Consider the following 9,374-nt stretch of genomic DNA (forward strand, 5'->3'; position numbering starts at 1 on the left):
TTTTGTTGGTTTCTTGGAAATAAGAGTCTTATGGACTTTTCTGCCTTGGACTGGCTTTGAACCATGATCCTCAGATTTCAGTCACCTGAGTAGCAAGTATTGTAGTTGTGAGCTACCTACACCATATTCTTTTCTTTTTTTTTTAACAAGTCATAGCTATTCTAGATAATAAGATCTAGAAGTAGCTATAGTTGAGTTCAAGTAAAGCTAAAGATCTGAGATTAAAAGATTTATTGAGATTCAAACTTATTGGACAGAACAATATCACAGGTATTGGGATATCTGAACTTTTATCTCTCTTCAAGATCTTGACACTTATCTCTCCCACTCCCTGTCTCCTAAGAACTCCACAGAATGTGCCTTGTACACATAAATATGAGCTTAAGAGCCTAAAAGAACTATAGAATGGCTCAGCACTATAAAAGACTAACAGTAAGAAAAGGATACAGTGATGTAGGCTTGGCTTTTGCTTTGACACCTGGCATAATCAGCTAGAGCTTTGAGCAAACATGGGGTTCAGGATTATAAACTACCCACTATTACAGATGACTGACAAGTTCCTACCCAGTAGACATGGACATTAGTAAGGCATGCTTACAAACTATTCTATGACCTCCTGGCTCTATTAATTTTGAATGGCCAAGCACAAGTGACTCTAGGATCTGACACTATCTCTGCCATCCAAGCAGTGGCTTACTGCATCTGGATGCTTTATTTCTTTTGTCCTAGTAGTGTCTCATTCTGGTACCCACACGAGTTCACTGAGGCTCGTTGACACACAGATTTGGTGAAGTCAAAATCCCCAACAATTCCTTGTTCACAATTTAAAGCAAATACATTGTTCTGATGAAGTCCATGAATTATGCCAGCCTTGTGTGACGTATACAAGCCCTGGACAATACCTTTCATGACTTCAAAAGCTTCTTCTGAAGTTAAAGGCCTACTGGCGTGAACTGCACTCAGATTTGCTTTAGGATAATAAGGAACCATCACATAAGCCATTGGATCAGACTTACACAAAAACAGGAATATCAATGGCAGTAACCCAGACTCCTCTTTAGTTTCTCTAAGTTCTGTGATAAGTGGCTGCTCTCTGAATCACCTTAACTTCTGTAACTGGCTTCCCATTGACTTGAGAGCATACCACAGGGAGCTTGCTACTAAGTACCTTCATGGGCTCACCATCAAGAAGATCTCGTTCCAGGCTTGTAGTAAGAAGACCACCAGAATCCATGTATTTTAGTAATTCTAAATTATTCTCTTCCACCAATTTCCATCTCAATTGAGCTTTCAAGCCTTTTAGCGTCTTCTTAATGGATAGCAAGTGATCCACACTGGGTTTCTTACTTAAACATTCAATAATCTGACATTTAAACTCAACACTATCCTTATACTTGTAGTGTGACAATGAGCCTTTCCTCTAAACAGATCTTCAATTGTTCAATTAGAGATAACGCCAGCTCTTTGCAAACACACGACTCAGTCTTTTCTAAGATGTCATTAATTTTGTCTTGAGAAGTCAGTGATTTTTCCAAAGAAAGATCAAAAACCTTTAGAATGCTCTGGAACCATGCTGCAAGATGCTGCAGAGAAGCTTCTGTTTCATTCCTAACACTAGTGAACTTTTCCTTTATCACACTTTCAATCATTTACTGTCATGTATGGCTTCTGTTGCACTTCATTTCTTTCAGCAATCAAAATATATTCTGCCCCAATTTTTTCTAATTCAGTTAAAGAAGTTGGAGTAATAAAATGTACCCTTCATTCAACACTTGTATAGCATCTGAAAGGTCATTTCCAAAACTGATGTTGACACATCTAATTTCTTTCAATATTTCCACTTTAGCTGCCAGATTTTTCAAATCCATAGTAGTTGCTTTCTCTTGCCATAGCTCCTGAGCACTCTGTTCAGCTTTCAATTCTAAAACCTTGTAACTTCCAAGTAGAACTTCTTTCTCATTTTTAAGTTTTTCATTCTCTTCAATCAGTTTCTGGTCCTGCTTAATTTTTTCCAGACTAACATTAGATCCTAAATTAAAGTTACCAACAGCCAAATTTTCCTTTGGAAATGTCACTTGACTTCCTGAGTTACTCTCATCCTGCAAGTCAAGAGGCAGCCTCCCATTTAAACGCCCCTTTGGCCTGCTGAAGTTTGACTGGTTGGATTGGTGCCCCCACAAGGGAATCATATTCTTGAGATTCCTGAGAGTAAGATGACTAGGGTCTGATTTCTTTTCCTCACAGACTTTTTCTGCAAATCCTTTCTTAGCTACTTCTTCCTCAATATCCACACCACCATACTCAACCTGAGCAATGACTGTTTCATCTTGATAGGTTGCTTTCACTAGCACTCTGCTGCCAAATTAGACACCACAGTCTCACAGTGACTCTGCTTTGCCCCGGCTGGCTCAAAACCACAGCTTTCAAATTAACGAGTCCTTTATAAGGCCATGTTACTCCAATTAGAAGCAACAAGGTGGTCAATATAGAAATAGTCTCTAAGCATGATCTTACCTGAAATTTGGCAAGGGCCAAAAATCACATCTAAATGAGGATTTGCTGTCCTTCTGCATGGGTCAGCTGGAAATTGTTATAAGGAAACTTACAAGAGCAAGCTGAAATAGCAATTAAGCAATAATTTTGGTAGTCCTAATTTTCCTTTTTTCTCTCTTTGAAACAAACATTTGGGACAACTTCAATTTCAAATTTTGTTCAGAAACCCATTTTTAATGTTTTTTAAAAAAAACTTTTGCTGATATTTGCTTAAACATTTAACATTTTAGCCTTTATTTGTATTTGAAAAACCTTTAAGGGCTCAGGACACTCCCTTTGCCTTGAGGCCTCCTTTTAGAAGAGGCATTTTTTTTCCTGCAGTTTAGATTACTGCCTAGAACTCCAACAATAGTTTAAACTCAAATGAGTTTTTCCTTAATGCAAGAACTACAAACATCGTCAGTGCACCAAAAGTCTAGACTTAGTTCCCCTGCCTTTTTTTTCTAAAATACATCCAACTGTAACCCAGTAGCACGAAACCAAATCATAAAGAGATAAACCTTTCCCCAATTTCCCGTCCTTTCTCTTAGCATTTGATTACCAAAAGTTTTAAAAAACAAAGTTTCTGACATTGATAAACAATTTCACATTTAAATTTCTAAAACTTAAACTCAAGGAAATAAATTCCAAATTCCCTAATGCCTCTGGGCTACCCAGTTTCCTTTGCATTTCAATTATAAATTCATCCATTACTTTAGATAGCATGCTAACAATTTAACCTTGAACATGTTCACTCATACCCATTTACACACACATTCATACTCATAGATCTTAAAGCGCGCAAAATATCAGCTGTACATTTTCCGGAAGTTTGTGTCAAGAGAGCTTTGCCAATTTTATTCTTGCAGGTGAGAACCAGGTTCAAAACAAAACTTTTTACAAGGTAATTTAGTTGAAATTATTATTTGGTGGGAGTCTGCCAGCACCAAATCTAGCCCACCTTGAGCATGACTTTATAGTCATTTTCCCAATTTTGACTAGGCCATCTCTCATGATAGTTTACAGGACCAAATTTAAACCTGGGAAACCAAGACTGATGCCTATGTCCTGCCATCAATTGTCTCCAGATTGTTACTTCAGCCAGGTTGTTAGGAAAAAGGAAGCTAGACTAGGCTTGCAGCTGCCTTGCTTACCTCAATTGCAGGTGAGTGGGAGAAGCCATACTAGGCTCAAGACCTACTCCGGGGGGCTGAAGCTTTTTCAAATGTTTAGTGACAAACACACAAAAACAAGAATCCATATTTAGGACTGGTACCAGTTTCAAAAAACCAGACAAAATAAAATACACTTAACAAAACAGAAGCAGAGACCTTTAAGTAACCCCAAATTTTGATTGCATGCCTGGCAGCACTCAGTGAGGAAGACACCTGGGGCCCTGAAAACTCTCAGGGGGTGCCTCCCTGTGGAGACTTACATTCTCTGGCAGCCAGCTGGCCAAGGCCATCCTACCTGCAAAAACTGCTATCAGGGGGGCAAGAGTTTTTCATTTCTTACAAGACTTAGTAACACCTCAGTAGACTGAAGACAAACACACAACAGGTAACAACCAACAAATTCAAAGAGACGAAGTTCACAGAAAGTTCCCGGGACCAAATGGCACCCCCTTACTCTCACTCGGAAGCTGCCCAAACACACTCCATTCAGTGTGTCAAACCAGATGGACACCTCTTTGGTGCCCCCAGACGGCTTGGAGTCCAAAGACCCTTTGCCCCGACAGACACCCTTCTGGTGCCCCCAGATGGCTTGGGGTCTAAATTGGACCTTTTGCTCAGAGTGTGGATCGGGACGTCTCCCGTTCCCTCCAGGATCACTGTCCTAACACAGCTATCCCAGTGAGAGCCTGCCAGATACAAATGCAACTGATCGACCACTACAAAGTGGAAGTGAAAACAGCAACAACACAGACACAAACAGCGAGTGCTCTTACCAGTCCCTAAGAAACAAACCTTTTGGGCCTCAGAGGGTCCTGGTGGGGTTCCTAGGGGATCCCGGACGAGCCCCCAAATGTTGTGCCCAGAGGAGGGGTTCCCCCAAAGAAGACCACTGAGATAGAGGCATCTGAAATGCAAAAGCAAGGTTTATTGTGGGATACAAGCCAGGCAGGGAACTCGACAACAGGCACTCAGCAGGGAGGCTGGGAGGAGTTGTTGATCAGGGTTTACACAGCCTTTTTAAAGGCAAAAATCACACCCATCAGGTGGTTGAGTGAGATAAGATAGGAATTAGGGAGCTTCCCAGGCTGGTGGAAAGTGATGGAAAGTTCTCAGCTAGGTCCCATTCAACTGTAGTTCCTGGAGCTTATGGACACCTGTGTGAACAATGGCTGACTAGGGTTCAGAAGTTCCTGTTTGTGCAGCCTCTGGGTTTACTGAAGGGGTTGGGTCTGAGGGTCTCCACAATTCTATCTTCAATTAACAAGCAGAATGTCAGACTGGAAGTAAGGCTCAAGTGTTAAGAGTGCCAGCTGTGAGTAGAAAAGCCAAGCAAGAGTGAAGCACTGAGTTCAAGCCCCAGGGCCAACACAAAAACAAAATGGCAGTCTCTTATGATACATTCATTTTAGATTCGCAGAGTCTTCAGTCATGTCATCTTTTTTTCTATGAGAAAGAGGGGGGAGGGAGAGAAGGGGAGAAAGGAGGAAGAAAGGAAAAGAAAATGAAAAAAATAAAACCACTTGAAATTCTTACTGTGAATGTGTTGAGTTTAATTTTGGGAGACATCCCAAAAGATTAATTGACCTCTTTATAATTCCATTGAAATTATGTTGCTACTTTACATAATCTTTCTTTCTTTTTTTTTTTTTTGGTGGGTCATGGGGCTTGTTCCTGAGCTCTTTAGCTCAAGGCTATCGGCCTACCCTTGAGCCAAGCCCCACTTCCCGTTTTCTAGAGTTTTATTCGAGATAAGAGTCTTGGGTTCTTTTGTGCCTGGGCTGACTTTAAACCTTGATCCTTAGATCTCAGCCTCCTGAGTAGCTAGGATTACAAGCGTGAGCCACCACGCCCCGCTTACAAAAGATTTCTTGTAAGACTACATTTTCTAAATGGTCACTGCGGCAAAATGAGACATGGTACAACATATGGTGGAGATTTCCTTTCAAGCTCATATAGTTTTTATTAACAGAGCACAGGGTGCAGAGTTGAGCTATGAACTGAAAGTAAAGGCAATGTTTCTTCTTGCTCAAGGCTGGCACTCTACCATTTGAGCCACAGCTCCACTTCTGGCTTTGTGTTGGAGACATTGCTTTCAGCCTCCTGAGAAAGTAAGATTGTAAGATGGCACCTGGGAACTCACCAATGAGTCAGTACTTGCTGACCAGGAAGTTTCTTTGCATTGGTTGATTTGTTTCTTCCATGCTCGTAGATAGACCATAGAGCATGATTGCTAGATTTTTTTCCATGTTTGCTTGCTGTGTGTGCAGATTGTTAGACCCCCGACTCAGCGGGACGTCTTCCAGACGGAGCCCCCTTCCCAAGGAACAGCGAGTCCACACAGTCGGATGCAAACAGCAAGAGGTTTACTTGGGAACACGGGCGCCCGGGGCAACAAGGTCTCCTAGGAGACTTGCGCGCCTAGGCTGGGGAGAGGGGGATATTTATGGGTGGCTGAAGCAGGTTACAGAAGCAGAAGCATAGTTACAGGGTAATGATTGATTATAATCACATTAGGTAAGACTCAGCTAGGGGTTTATTGGATTTTCCACTTGGTTAAACAGGCAGTTGACTGCATGTCTTGTTTCTGGCCATGTTTTATTGTCTTATTCCTGGAATTTACTCCTCTTATTCAGGTTCATAAGGTATACAGTTTTACTGACTCGAACCAACTCAAACTGCACATCCTGTTGGCTGTTTTTCAGCCCATTGTATAAACTGCAGCTACTTGCACTATTCCAAAGGCCATTCTTCTATTCTCTTAAGATTTTGGATTTATCACTCCTATAATCAAGTACATTGGAAGATGTTTGTGTTGTGAGGGTGATGGTTACTATTAGTTACTATTACATTATGGGGAGATTTCATATTTCTCATCCCCCATTTTCTTCTGGTTCCTTGAATGGAATCTTTCATTCAGTGAGAGTGGTCTCTCTTTCCTTAAGTTGCTGATACTGTTGAGTGAGCACTAATGCTTGTACTACAGTCAATCGATCTTTTACAAATTGGACTAGTCTATTTAGAATACAGGGACCCAAAGTGAGAATTAGAATGAGCATAATGAGTGGTCCTGCTATAGTGGATAACAGAGTTGCAAACCAGGGGGATTGATTAAACCAGTTTTCAAACCATCCTTGCTGAGAGCGGGATTCTTTCTCTCTTTCTGATAGCCTTTCTCTAAGTTTGCTCATAGTTTCTCGGACAATTCCTGTCTGGTCTGCGTAAAAACAGCATTCCTCTTTCAAAGCAGCACACAAATCACCATCCTTTAAGAAAAGTACTTCAGACAAGGATGTTAGAGATTTTTACAACCAAGAAAGTCTTATTTTTAAAGGATTTGGAGTGCGTTGCAGTTTCCATTCTGGTGTCTGATCGGCAGAGTTGCCGGTGGTAGCCGCTTTTATGAATACTAGAAGATATTTGTAGCCATATTGTCCAGGTTTAATTTCTGTAAAGTCAATTTCCCAATGAACACCTGGGCGGTGTCCTCTCACTCTAGTTCCAAGTCCAATTTTAGTCTGTCCTGCATTCACCCTAGCACACGCTGGGCACTGGGCAGCCACTTGTTGCAAAGCCTCCTCCTTTCCCAAGAAGTGGCCAAAGTTTTCCTGCCGCTCTATGAGAGTCTTCATTTTAAAAGTCCACTTTTTGGGCCAAACTGTTTTTCCATCAAAAGTCCATTGTCCTTGTTTGGAGTCATAGGCCGCCCCCATTTTCTTATTACACTCAATATCCTCTGGAGTGTATGGGAGTGGGGGAAGACTATGGTGAGGCTTCTCTATTATTGGGAGGGCCGGCACTCTTGGTGTTCTCTGAAGTGCAGCTTCCCGAGCCGCTCGGTCTGCCAGATGATTGCCTCGTGCTTCCATTGACTCCCCTTTTTGGTGGCCCAGGCAATGTATAATGCTCAGTCTTTTTGGTAAAAATATTGCAGCCAACAGGGCTACAATTTCTGCCTTATTTTTAATGTCTTTTCCCTCTGAGGTCAATAGGCCTCTTCTTTTATAAATTTCTCCATGTATGTGAGCAGTAGCAAAGGCATATCGACTATCAGTGTAGGCATTAAGTCTCTTACCTTCTGCCATTTGGAGGGCCTTGGTTAGGGCAATAAGTTCCGCTTTCTGGGCCGATGTTCCAGGGGGCAGCCCTCCAGCCCAAATTACCTCAGTCTCAGTGGTAACAGCTGCCCCTGCCTTCCGTTCTCCATTTTCCAGAAGGCTACTGCCATCCGTGAACCAGGTGAGCTCAGCATCCTGAAGGGGGTGGTCTGTCAAATCAGGTCGGGTCCCATCACCAAGAGTTTAGTTCCAGTCCTCTCAGTAAACAATTGTAAGGTGGTGGTTGAATCCGGCAGCACAGCAGCTCCAATGGAATGTCACACCTCCTGCTGGGTCACCTGCAAAATTTCTAAAGAAGCTTAACCTAAGGCCTGACTGGTGAATTCTCCCAATGCTTTTCTAGTTGCTTTACCCGAGCACACTCATTTTTGCAGGCTGGCACCCGTTGGTTTTTAAGACAGTATAGGATTGAGAATCCAAAGTAATACCAGGGTGGCAACTTTTAGTAACCAGATTGAACAAGGCTTAGCACTCTCTAGACAGGCACAGAAGACTCGAAACTGTAGCCGTTCCCCACAAGTGCAGTCTCCACTCTTGCACATTTGTTACTACTATTTTTTTTCCATGCCTCTAACTTATGCTGTCTTAATTTTTAAGAAACAACTTTTTGGTCCCTTTATCTAAAGAGGACTGATGGGCGACGATCCATCTTCTATAACTTCTTCAGGCTGACTCAGGGGCGTTGTCTCTATACCTAGCCAGGGACCCTGAAAACTTAACCTATTTTACTAAGACAATTCTACTCCAAATTGGAGGTCCTGTAAAGCATTTAACAACTGCACAAACTTTTTCTTTGGCTACAACAGTGTAGCTTACTTAGCACCCATTTGCAAAGGCATTTTCCTGATTTTCTGGGGAACTTAATCCCTGCACTCTATGCTTCAGTTGCCAGATCTAAACAGATAATAGGGACGCAAGCGTCACATCCACCCTGAATTTGTGGCTGGTGTCAAATCAAACTTCACTCAGTTAGGATTTTAAACCATCCTCTATCACAGATGATTGACAAGTTCCTGCCCAGGTATGAAAGGCATGGGCATTAATAAGGCATGCTTACAAACTATTCTATGACCTCCCGGCTCTGATTAATTTTGAATGGCCAAGCACAAATGACTCTAGGATCTGACACCACCTCTGCCATCCAAGCTGTGGCTTACTGCATCTGGATGCTTCATTGTCCCAGTAGTGTCTCTCCACACAGGAATAAATGTCCCATTGGCATTTCACTTTGTTGGTTTCTAGACTTGAACTCAGGGTCTGGGTGCTGTCTCTCAGCTCTCCAGCTCAAGGCTAGCACCCTGCCACTTTTAAGTCCAAAACTCAGGGCCTGAGTGCCGCTCCTCAGCTCTGCAGCTCAAGGCTTGCACTCTGCCACTGTGAGTCCCGGGCCTGGTGCTTGAGTGCTGTCCCCCAGCTTTTCAGCTCAGAGCTAGCACTCTGCCACTTCGAGCTCCAAAGCAACTCTCAATAGCACTCTGACAGATTAGACACCACAGTCTCACAGGGACTTTGCTTTGCCCGGGCTGGCTCAAAACTGCGGCTTTCAGATCAG

At 42.5% G+C, this 9,374-nt stretch overlaps 1 long non-coding RNA gene and 1 pseudogene across 1 annotated transcript; both read right to left on the reverse strand.

The window, feature by feature from the left end:
- Positions 1-711: 711 nt before the first annotated feature.
- Positions 712-3,715, reverse strand: LOC150057113 (serine/threonine-protein kinase 31 pseudogene; annotated as a pseudogene).
- A 3,867-nt stretch (positions 3,716-7,582) lies between these two features.
- LOC150057114 (uncharacterized) lies at positions 7,583-8,568 on the reverse strand. Its single transcript, XR_016537133.1, has 2 exons — positions 7,930-8,568; positions 7,583-7,897 (listed from the first exon to the last, which is right to left on the reverse strand). It is a non-coding gene; the product is annotated as an uncharacterized LOC150057114 (long non-coding RNA).
- Between the last annotated feature and the right edge of the window lie 806 nt (positions 8,569-9,374).

This window comes from Megascapheus bottae, chromosome 11 (genome assembly GCF_031878675.1).
Source record: "Megascapheus bottae isolate mThoBot1 chromosome 11, mThoBot2.hap1, whole genome shotgun sequence".
Taxonomy (NCBI): domain Eukaryota; kingdom Metazoa; phylum Chordata; class Mammalia; order Rodentia; family Geomyidae; genus Megascapheus; species Megascapheus bottae.